Genomic DNA, 12649 nt, shown 5'->3' on the forward strand with positions numbered 1-12649 from the left:
ACATTCCCATTGTACATGTTGATGCCGATGAGCCTGAAAATGTTAACAACTTGGCTGCTTTCCTCAGATGTTTATTTGGGAAAAGAATGCACCTTTCAAAAGATTGTTGGGACTGATTACAGGATGCTTGCACAATTTTTCAATTTACCAAGCTTTTCCTCAGCCACATGGCTCTTGATGCTAATACAGAGTGCCAAAAATAGGGAGCAACAAGTGGTTGGTAGCCAGGACATCCACAGAGAAATTACTTGTTTCAACACATTAACAAGCTAGTTTTCTGGACGTTTGATTGTTTGAAGTACAGTTTCATTTCAAGATGGATTATGACTGGAGTCATCAGGTAATCATTGAGCACAGGATGAAGGTTTGTGACATCAGAAATCATAGGATCTCAGTGATATCTCAGTGAGGGCAACTGTCTCATGTTCTGCTGTGTGCAGTGTGACTTCCTGTTCCTTAGACTGCAGCACAGTCTCGTGGGCCATCAAGCCATAAGTAAGGAGGATTGCCCTCTTGGGAAAAAATACCAAATGTGCAGTTTTAATGTTGCCACATGGTAACAATAGAGGATAATTCACCTGAGATTATTAAGTGCAATGGATTGTCCACAAGGGAGAACATTTCTAAGCCAGTACACGTGAGTAATATAGATCTGTTGTGCTAGTGAAGTATGGTTATATTCAACACTTTGGACTGTCTTTTGTTGCTTGCTCATGTGAGCAACTTGTTAAAAAAAAAGGGACAGTGGGAGTTCACTTCTACTTTCAATTTCACTAAGTAGCTAGCAGCACAGAGTACCATGAAGGAGTATTTGGCTGCATAGGAAAGCAAAGGCTTACAAGAATGCTCAACACCCCTTACAAATGTAGGAGCACCATTTACACTTACAATTGTCAATAGTAAGAGTAAAACTAAAAGCAGATGGTTTTAAAAATATTAAAAACAATGTATATACAGAAGATTTCAATTAACTGGGGCACATTGGGACCAATATATTTTGGCCCAATTAAGCAGCTACCCTAATCAGATGAAGTTACACACAAATAGTTAAAGAGGTATAAAAAGACAAACTACCATTTAACTGAATACCAAATTACTTATTTAAATGAAATACAGAACAAATTAGAACACTAATAGCACTATAGTACACTAAAACTGTGTATTAGTTCCCTATAGTTATTGATGGAGAAATTCATCCAGTGTACGCTGCTCTTAATAACTATAAATGAACAAAATCAGCTCAGACACCTTGCGTAGACAATGCTATTGATGACTACATTCTCCAAATCTTCATTTTCATTATCATTCAAATGATTGTCAATGAGTTCAACTTTTTTGGAGTTTTTAACTTGCTGAAATAGTGGAATTGTTTCATTTTCACCCCCAGCCACCTCTAGCATTTCCAAGCCTAAATGCTTGAAACCACAGTGAGCTAAACAATTTAGGATTGTCTTACCACTTACTTTTCACCAACTATCAGTGACAAAAGTCACTACTTTTTGAACATAATCGCATGCAACTGACACTAAGGGTCTCGGCCCGAAACGCTGACTGCTCATTTCCACAGATGCTCTTCGACCTGCTGAGTTCCTCCAGCATGTTGTTTGTGTTGATTTGACCACAGGATCTGCAGTGTACTTTATGACACTATGTAAAAACTGTTGGCTCTAAGCAGGATGTGGTGTCTAAAGGCCATACAAGTGCACATGTTTGATGCTGTTTGGCAGCAGTCTCCTGCCTCAATCAAGCGGCGTAGTGTCCCAAATAAACAAAGGGAATCCCAGCTACTTGCTCGATTATTTTTTCTTCTTTAAGAGTTGTCCAATTAACTGGAATGCACTGTACTATTTCTTTGATGCAGTTTGTTGTTCTGTATGGCATGGCTTGGGAGGGGCAGACATGAGTCTACCTGTTTGGGAGCCGGAGTTGCATCAATTTTTGTCTGGCCTCTCGTCCAGAGCCATTCCAACATGGGTGGTCATGAGTTGGCATCACCTGATGGAGTCCTTGAAGTATGCAAGCTACCTCATGATGCTAACATGTTGATCTAGGTTGTGGAGGTTCAATGCTGGTAAATAATGGATATTATACATCCAAAATGAAACCTTTCAACATGTTATTTTATTTCTTTTCTCCATTGCCTTCATTCATTTGTTCACTTAATGACATTAAAGCAAATATGTTAACTGGACAGCCTTGGTTGCCACAAAGCTGTATCACAAGCATTCCATTTCTTGACTGCACGTTCTCCCTTTCTTCTTTATAACTTGAAGGTTACAAATTTTCCAGATCAGATGAAGTGTCATCAACCTGAAATGTTGACTCCATTGCTCTCTCCACAGATGCTGACTGCCTTTTGGAGCTTTTCCAGTAGAGTGCAGTAGGCCCCCACCCCATACCAGATAGTAATGCAACCAGTCAGAATGCTCCCCATGGTACTATATAAGCTTTTGAGTGTATTTGTTGACATGGCAAATTCTTCAAACTCCTGAAGAAGTATAGCCACTGTCTTGCCTTCTTTATAACTGCATTGATATGTTGGGACCAGGTTAGATCCTCAGAGATTTTGACCCCCAGGAACTTGAAACCGCACAGTCTCTCCACTTCTGATCCCTCTATGAAGATTGGTATGTGTTCCTTCATCTTACCCTTCCTGAAGTCCACAGTCAACTCTTTCATCTTACTGACGTTGAGTGCCAGGTTGTTGCTGCAGCACCACTCCACTAGTCGGCCTATCTCACTCCTGTACGGCCTCACGTCACCATCTGAGATTCTACCAATAATGGTTGTATCGTCAGCAAATTCTTCTTACACATTCAACAAAATGTGAAACTTGATTCGTGACTTCATTTTTGGTACCAGTTATTTCAAGACAATTACAGTAAAGTTCCTATCATTTGATACGCCAAGGTTTTATTAGTGTTATAGGAGCATATTTTCAAGACTATTGGGTATTATTCATCCCCAGCGCATTTCCTAATTATTTTTGAATTTTACACAATGTTATAATAAGACTTCCAGTGAAGCCACTTAATGGGAGTACAGGAAATGGCACTCTAAAAATGTATAAATGCAACTATGCACGTCACAGGAGCCATGGTAACATAGCAGTTAGCATGGCATTACTACAGCTCTGGAGTTCGTTTCAGGCACTGTTCTGTAAAGAGTCTCTGTACGTCCTCCCCATGGAGCATGTGAGTTTTCCCCGGGTGCTCTGCTTTCTTCCCACAGTCCAAAGAAGTACCGGGTTGGTTGATTAGCCAATGTAAAATTGCCTCAAAGGGGGTTAATTGTAAATCAGGGTTGTGAGGTTGCTGAGGCAATGTGGCCTGGAGAGCCAGAAGGGCCTACTTCAGGCTGTATCACAAAGAAAAATCAATTAAACTCAACAAAGCTCCCAGCTGTCAGAAAGAGTAAGAAACAATTCCCTCGTAGGCCAGGCTAGGAGAATTCTGCTCACGAGAGATGAGTCTGGGAGAGTTTGAAAGGCTCAGGATGTTAGCAAGGGCTGAGGATTAGCAGCAACAAATTGACTCGGCGCAAAAGAAATTAAAACGCAGTTTCCAGGCCTATTTAACATACGTACTTCAGCAGTAGCTATTTCAGGATCATGTGGCTGGCCACTCAGCCTCTGTATAATGGGCGCAAACTCCACATGCTCAACAAAAAGTTATATTTCATATCTTCAAATTGGAGAAGGATGCTGATTTGCATTTCCTTTAGCGCCCTACCACCTGCCTTGGACAAGCAGAAGTCAATGCAAGATGACTCTATTAGCACAGTAAATCTTGACTTGAAGCTTAGAGTTCTAATAGTAGTTTTAGATGAGAGAAAAGAACAGTCAGAATTGCTCTTTTAGCTTCTGAGAAAATCTTTGTTAAACATATTTCACTGATTATGATCCCTTTTAGTTTCAGTGAAAAATGTATACGGCTATATTAAATCCTACAGTGACTTGAGTTTCCACACTACAAGAGTGAGGGTTTGCTCCTTGGTTATGATTATGCCTGCTGCACAACACCTTAATTGTTTTACCTGCATTCACAATGTCTTTAGATGCTCAAGGGAATATGTTTCATGAGATTTTTCCCTTCGTTCTGAGAATATTGCTTTGTTTTCAAAAACGTGTCTTGTAAATTCTTGCATTCTAAATATTATTCATTCTAACTTCAGACTTTGCCCTACTTCAAATCATCTGCTGCTGAAGATTTCCTCCATGGCATTGTTCCTTCTTGGCTTGATGCTGAACATGATGGTAACAGGCATTTACATGATCTCAATTTAATGGAGAATAGCTGAACTCTTTTTCACGATTCCCCATTAACTTGAGATCATGCAAATATCTGTACCATCGTGATCACCGAATATCTCAGGATTGGTTCTTTACACTGGCCTTCTGTAAGTAATATCCCAATAAAAAAAAATCACATCCTTGTTTTCACACCCCTCCTTTGCAGTGTGTTGACAAAATACTAACAGCACGTCACCTGTCCCAGCAGGAGCCCAAAAAGCCCTTGTGAATTACTACACAATTATCAAAGATACCTACCAAGCCACTGTCCCCCCCACCTCCACTTCACTTTGGTAAATCAGACCACCAGGTTGTGTTCTTTCCCCCTGCATCCAAGCAGAAGGTAGAACATGAGATTCCAGCAAGAAAGTCATTCAGTGCTGGTCTAAAGGAGCAGATCAGCTTTGACACACGGCATTGAGTTGGTAGACTGATCCACATTCAAAGACACAGCAGCTTCAATGAGTATCTCCAAACCAGAAACCATGGTCACTCCCTATTGAAATTCAGGACTGTGACGTTCAAATCAGATGACCCTGGCCTTAAAAAGAAGTCAAAATATGACCCCCGTGAAGCTATCCTGGTTGCCTGAAGAGAACACCAGTCCAAAAACAAGACCCAGTCTAGTTGTGGCATGGCTTACATGCAAAACAAAGTCAGCATCCTTTTCTGTGCACATTCTATGCACAGTTTGATCAGCAGAGTTTTGGGATGTCACCACTACCTCTGACAGCCTCCAGAGCACATGAACCTAGAGTCAGTGCTGCAGATGTAAGATCAGTTTTCCGGAGAGTAAACCCACTGAAAGCATTGGGTCTGAATGGTATCTCTGTCTGTGTCCTTAGATCAGCTAGCAGAAGTATTGGCAGACGTTTTTAACCTCTTCTTTCCTCAGTCTGAGGTTCTCAATTGCTTTAGGAAGACTAGTATAATCCCAGTACCTAAGATAACGTAAGATATTTTGATGACAACTGCCTGTTTGCTCTGATTTCCACCATCATGAAGTGCTTCAAGAGGCTGGTCAGGGCACACAGTAACTCTAGCCTACCATTCAACCTCAACACACTGCAATTCGCCCTCCACCAAAACTGGTCTTTGGGGGATGCCATCTCTCCAGACCTACACTTAATTCTAGAGCATCTGGACAGTAACAATACCAATATTAAATTACTTTTTATTGACTGCAGCTCCACCTGCAGCAGTGTAATTCCATATTCCTAGACCTGGGACTCAACTGGATCCTTGATGTCCTGATCAACAGACCACAATCAGTAAAGATAGGCAGCAACACCTTTGTCACAATTATCCTCAACACTGATGCCCGACGAGGCTGCATTCCTAACCCCTACTTCCTGTATACTCATGACTATCTGACCAGAATTTGCTCTTGCTCCATCTACAAATTTGCCTTAAGATGATACCATTGTGGTGAGCCTTATCTCAAGTAGAGTCATAGAGTAATAAAACACTACAGCGAAGAAACATGCCTTTCGGCCCACTTAGTCCATGCTGAACTTTTAAACTGCCTAGTCTCATTGACCTGCACCTGAACCATATCCCCCACACCCCTCCCATCCACGTATCTATCCAAATTTCTCTTAAATGTTGAACTTGAACTTGAATACATCACTTCTGCTAGCACACTCTCACAACCCTCTGAGTGAAGGTGTACCCCTCTTGTTCCCCTTAAACATTTCATCTTTCACCCTAATTCAATTTTCAGGGAATGTAAAGAAGGCTTGACCCAAAAGCAGAGTAGCAAAGATAATTTAGCAGTATATGATACTTTACTAATAAACTGTGAAATTAGAAGCCACAAGGAGCCACAAGACAAGAGAGAACAGATACTAAACACAACAGGCAGCAAGGTAATTGAAGAATTGGAGCAACTGGTTGAGGCTGACCGGTTTGATGGGTGAACAAGGACTGAGGATGAGAGCTGGGTTTAAACAGGCTGCAGGTGATGATCTGGAAAGGAGTAGCGGGTGACTCCTGTTAGCTGGATGGCGACTGGGAAGTGACTGCCTGTGAAGGCCTGACAGGACTCCCCGTCCTATGGCCTGCATCCGAAGACCTAAGATGGTCCAGGTGGGTCTGATGGGACACTTCAATGAGCGATGAATTCAAGATAAAACTGGATGGTACCAAAGACCTTTCTTCCTGGTACCCCTCCCAGTCAACCAGGTACTACACACCCTATCCACGATAACGTGAATCCATCAATTGGCAATGTACATTGCACCACCCTTGGGTCCAGTGGCGCAGGCACAGGCAGATTGATAACGGGGTTAAGGCAGGGCACATGGAAGGTGGGTGTGATCCTGAGGGATGGTGGCAGCTACAGATGGTAAGTGACCGGATTGATGTTATGGATAATGTTGAAGAGACCAATGAGCCAGGGTGAGAGCTTGCGGGAGTTGGTGTGCAGGGGCAGATTGTGGGTGGATAGCCAGACACAGTCCCCAGGCCAATAGGAGATGCCCGCAGTTGACTTGGTGGAGGTAGGTGTGGTTGGAAGCTAGGTTCTCCTCCTTGCCCTCTTCCAAGCATTCAGTGAGCAGCAAATCAGGGCCCAGGTGGACGGGACCACCACCATTAGCTCCTCCTTGGGGAATAATGGGGGTAGCCAAGAAGCACTTCAAAAAGGTGACATACCTGAGCGGAGGAGTTTTGTAGATTGTGGCAAAGCTTGTTTCAGAGCAGATACTTCTTCCTTGTAGAAGAGCATCACAGAAACTTCTCCACTTGCTGTCTGGCCCTCTTTGCCTGACCATTGGTCTGCTGATGATGGCCAGAGGACAAAGTCACCGAGGTGTGGAAGAGGGAGCAGAAGGCTTGCCAGAAGAGGGAGAGAAAGTTGCGCGCTCCAATTCAGCACAATGCTTGATGAAAGCTGTGGAGGTGAACTACATATTGGAGAACAAGTTCAACCAAGTTAGCGGCTGATGCAAGCTGGGGAGGGTATTGAAGTTGGCCACCTTGGAGAATCGGTCTGCCACTGTCACGATCACCATGGCTCCATCAGGTCTTGCAGTTATCTCAGAATCTTGTCCTATTTCTGAATGTTGATTGGTCAGTTTGTGTTGGTTTTCAGCAGCCTCTGAAGTGGGTAACAGCTGAACCACATGTCTTCTCCAGATTTTGTGTTTACTAGTTTCCACTGTATATGACAAAGGACCAGTTTCTTCCAGCTCCGTCACAGGTATCCACTTTGTTCCAGAGATGCTGTCCTGGGCAAGCAAAACTTCTGTCTCTTCACTTTGGCACATCTCTTTGCTTGGGTTTTCTGTTAACTTAGCACAGTCTTTTTTTGTCTTTGGGAATCTAAGCAGGTCAAGCCAGGTGCAAATCTGTCCTTTGATCAGTTGAGTGGCTGGTGCTATTTTGGTGGTGGTATGAAGTGTGTTGCAGTATAATAGCAAGAAGGTGCTTAGACCCTAGTTGAGGGTTCCACTCACCACTGAAGTTTTGAAGGCTTGTTTTATTGTTTGTACAAATCATTCAGCAAGGCCATTAGTGGCTGGATGATGTGGCACTGACTTGTTGTGCTGAATACTATTTGCTTCCATAAAGGCCCTGAACTCTTCAGACAGGAGCTGAGGGCCATTGTCACTTACAAATTGTTCAAGATGGAGCATAGCTCTTCAGTTTCAGATGTATTGCTCTTCATGATGGCATCCTTGGGTCCTTTGCTATATGCATCCACTGCGACCACAAACATGTGGCCTTCTTCAGATCTTATGTGAGTCCTCTGCCATGGTTCTTCAAGCAACTCTCATGAATTCAAAAGAGTAAGCTGAGGAACATTTCTCATTTGCTGACAATATGGGCATTCTTTGGCCTTCTCTTCAATGCTTAAATCTAGTCCAAGCCACCAGAAGTAGCTGTGTGTGATTACTTCCCTGCACATTATGCCATAGTCCCTGCATGTACGTCATCAAGCACTTGCTTTCCTAATGATGGAAGAATGACAACATGGTAACCCCTTAGTAAACTTCCTGATTGGACTGTGAGCTCCTTCTATTGAGTCTGGTAAGGTTTCAATTCTACGGTTGGCTCTCCTTTCCATTCGTGAGTTGCCATTTCCACCAGTTTTGGTAGAACAGGGTCTTTAGGTGTGCACTTTCAGACTTGCAGCACAGTTATTGGAGCTGTAGATACTTCCTTGAAACAAAAAATCTTTTGGGGACGGCTCTGGATCTGGAACAGCAAAGGGAAGTCTGGATAGTCCATCAGCATTCAAGTATGTCTCAGACTTCCTGTGCTTTATATCGTACAGATGTGCAGATAGTAACAGAGCCCAACATTGTACTCAACTCGCAGCAAGGGAAGAAATACTTGCATGTAGACCAGAAATTGACATCAAAGGGCAATGATCTGTCAGTAGTGTAAATCGTTGACCAAAGAATCAGAATCAGGTTTATTATCACCGGCATGTGACGTGAAATTTGTTACCTTAGCAGCAGCAGTTCAATGCAATACATAATCTAGCAGAGAAAGAAAAAAATGGTAATAATAAATAAAGTAAAACATAATAATAAATAAACAAGTAAATTACACATATGAATAGATTATTAAAAAATGTGCAAAAACAGAAATACTGTATATTAAAAAAGCGAGGTAGTGTCCAAAGCTTCAAAGTCCATTCAGGTTTGATGGAATTTGACTCCAATTACAAGTGCTTCACACTCGATCTGGGCTTAGTGCCTTTCTGCCTTGCTTAATGACCTTGATGCAAAAGGTATTGGACGCTCTTCCCCCAATGGCACAATGTGTGTGATAACTGCCCCCAGACCATAGGGTGATGTTTCACAGGCCAGCTATATGGGCAATGAACGGCTGAACTCTGTGAGTGCTTCAGATTGTGGCAGAGCTGTTTTGGCCTTTTAAAAAGCCTCTTCACAGCAATCTGTCCACTGCCAGATGATTTATTTAAAAGCTCATCAAGTGCATTCAGAGTGCGAGCTAGGTTAGGAACAAACTTTGCGTTGTATGTTAGCAGTCCTAGAAAAGATCTTAGTTGACTTATATTCTCTGTTGGTGGAGACTCTACAATTGTCTTCAACTTTGATGGTGCCTTGCAAAGCCCTGAATTGTCGATCACATGACCCAATGGAAGGTCAAAAGAACTAATTGTTCTTCTGGATCCTTTGCCCATATTCCTTGAATTTTTGTGGTGTGGCATCTAAGCTTTGCAGGTGGCCATGCTCAGTTTTCTCAGTAATGAGTGAGTCATCAGAATAGTATTGCACCCCTTCAACCCAGTCAGGATCTGGTCAATTAGACTAGATGATGCCAAACAGAAGCCTTTGGTATCTGAACATTGCTTTGTGAGTTACTAAGGTCAACAGTCCCTGTGACTCTGGCTCCATGTGCATCTGCAAGTAATCTTGACACAAGTCAGTCTTGCTAAATATCTGTCCTCCGGTCAATCTTGCAAAAAGGTCACCTCCTTGTAAACTGTCTCTGGTACCGGCAATACTTCAGCACTGGTGTCCAACCGTATCCTGACTATGGCCCCATCCAATTGTGGGATCACCGAGTAGCTATCTTTGTGTCCTGAAGCAGATAAAACATGCAAAGCTTCTTTAACTACAGACTGAGAGTCACTCAGTCCATCCCCAATATGCACTAACTTGTTCAAACTTTTGTTTTTTCCAAAGACATTTTTCTTTATTTCAGTGTTCTTGGTTGACCATGTATTTTTACTTTTACAGGCACATTTGATACATCTCTTTCTACCACCTTAGGCAATCTAAATCGTTATACCAGCATTCTTTTGCTAAATGTTCAGTTTTATCAAAACGGTAACATTGATTGCCAATAGCTGTCTTATTCTTAAAGTCAGTAGAAACTTTATGAACTTGGAAAGATGTGCCTAATAGCTGTGCTTCTTTGGCTGCCATCTCCATAGATGTACTAATCTCACTTGCCTCTGTGATGTTAGTCTATCTTCAGTAATCAAACGTTTCTGAATTGCCTCATTACACATACCACATATGAGTTTATCATGTAATGTGTCATTCAGCATTGACACAAACTGTGAAATGGACTCATGATTTCTTTTTTGAAATCTAAACCTCTCAACAATAATCAAATGTTTAGATGAAGAGTGGTCCTTTTAGCCTTTAACTACTGTACGTCCTCATGAGGCTTATCGCCAGGCTTAGCAGGTTGCTTTAGGTTGTGTACTAAATTAAATATTTTTGTACCTATCACGGACAGAAGTGTTGAAGTAAGAGAATCATCTGAAATTTGATTTGCAAAATATTCAAATCTTTCAGTATATAAACTTCATTGTTGTCATTTTGCCATACAGCACCATACTCCCAAACAATGAAAAGCTAACCAGTCTTATCTGTCTCTGTCTCCCTCTCTTATCGTTTTATTTAATTGTCCTGTTTTCATTCTCTGCCCTTGGATTCTGCTCTCACTATGCTGCTTGCACCCGGTTTCCCTACTCTCACCCAGACACAACACAGTCAGAACCCAGCCAGCATTGCACACAGACCTTTTTTTATCAAGAGGGAACAAAACAATAAATATAGTGTGAGGATTTGTCACCTTGTCGCCAGTTGTTATGTTTCTGATACTGGGAAGCTGAGTGACTGTGAATAACAGACATGAGAGACAGGGATCAAAAACAAACATACAGCTGTTTATTTAGCTTGTGAATCATGTACCCAGAATGACCTCTCACATTACGTCCAGTACATAACACACAGGGAAGCTTGGCAGCATCCCAGAAGGATCAAAATATACATGACTACACAATGGGGTGAGCTTAGTGTTTCCCAATAGTTAATGCGTCCATTCCTCAAAGCACATTTAATAGTGAGTAGCTCCCTGTCTCCTCCATAACAGCACTGTGTAAAGTTGAACTTATCCAAGAAAAAGCCATGAAGGTGCCTTCCCATCCAATCCTCATTGGGAGAGGAAAGCCCTGGTGCCCATGTCAGAAGCATCCATCTGTACCACAAAAGAGTGTTCAGATGGCCAAGAAATGGGAGTGGTGGTGAAGCATCTGGTGAGCTGCTCGAAAGTGTGGTCCAAGGTAGCAGATCAGGTTATCTGTGAGGTGGGTGACATGGTAAGGGAGGTGAGAAGAGCAGCAATCTGGCTGTAGTTTCTGATGAAACAGCGGTAGGAATCAGAAGATGCTGTATGAGGGAGCATGGTCAAGGCCATTTAACAATGATGTGCACTTTCTCTGGGTCCAGGGTTATGCCTTAGGATGAAAGGAAGTAACCCAGGAAGGAAATGACTGTGGTGTGGAACCAGCATTTTCTCTAACTTGCAGTACAGTTATTTTTGAGGAAACACTGAAGGACAGAATGGATGTGATAGACATGGTCTTGGGTGTCCTTAGAGAAGATGAGAATGTCATCAAGGTAGATGAAGACATAACTGTGTAACGTGTCTCAGAGTATCTTATTGATGAAGTCTTGGAAAATGACTGGACTGTTGGAAAATCCGAAAGGTATCACCAGGTATCCAGAATCCAAATCAGGTTGAATATTACCGTATATATAATGAAATTTGTTGTTTTGTGGCAGCAGAATGTTGCAATATATAATTATAAAAACTATAAATTACAACAAGTATATATAATTAAATTAAATAAGTAGTGCAGAAGTAAAGGAAAAATACTGAGGTAGTGTTCAGGGGTTCAATGTACATTCAGAAATATGATGGGGAAGGGAAAGCAACTGTTCCTGAAAGACTAAGTGTGTGCCTTCAGGATTCTGTACCTCTTCCTTGATGGTAACAATGAGAAGAGGGTTTGCCCCGGGTGAAGTGAGTCCTTAATGAGGGATGCTGCCTTTTTGAAGCATCACCTTGAGAAGGTGTCCTTGATGCTGGACAGGCTAGTGCCCATGATAGAGCTGGCTGAGTTTACAAATTTTTCCAGTTCTGTGCAGTGGCCTCTTCATAGCAGATGGTGCTGCACCCAGTTAGAATGCACTCCCCTGGACGTCTGTAGAAATTAGTAAGTTTCTTTGGTTACATACCAATTCTCCTGAAACTCCTAAAGAAATATAGTCGCTGTCATGCCTCCTTTGTAATTGCATCAATATATTGGGTGCAGCATAGATCCTCAGAGATATTGCCATACAGGAACTTGAAACTGTTTACCTTTTTCACTACAGATCCATGAGTAAGAACTGGTGTGTGTTCCATTGTCTTACCCTTTCTGAAGTCCACAATCAATTCTTTGGCCTTACTGACACTGAGTACAAGGCTGGTGCTAAGATACCATTCAACCTGCTGACCTACCTTGCTTCCTCGTCACCATCTGAATTCTGCCAACAATAGATGTGTCATCAACAAATTTATAGATTGCATCTGATCTGCACA

At 42.1% G+C, this 12649-nt stretch overlaps 1 long non-coding RNA gene across 2 annotated transcripts in view; it reads left to right on the top strand.

Moving 5' to 3' along the window:
- The first annotated feature begins 516 nt into the window (after positions 1-516).
- LOC132401575 (uncharacterized) overlaps positions 517-12649 on the top strand; it is a 47694-nt gene continuing 35561 nt past the window's right edge. Inside the window, exon 1 of one of the 2 annotated variants that reach the window (XR_009514620.1) lies at positions 517-637. This is a non-coding gene — a long non-coding RNA (uncharacterized LOC132401575). Of the gene's footprint in view, positions 638-3118; positions 3195-12649 lie in introns of those variants that run through there. The other variant, XR_009514619.1, reaches the window with a different exon arrangement.

The sequence above is a fragment of the Hypanus sabinus genome, chromosome 11, assembly GCF_030144855.1.
Source record: "Hypanus sabinus isolate sHypSab1 chromosome 11, sHypSab1.hap1, whole genome shotgun sequence".
NCBI classification, from domain to species: Eukaryota; Metazoa; Chordata; class Chondrichthyes; order Myliobatiformes; family Dasyatidae; genus Hypanus; species Hypanus sabinus.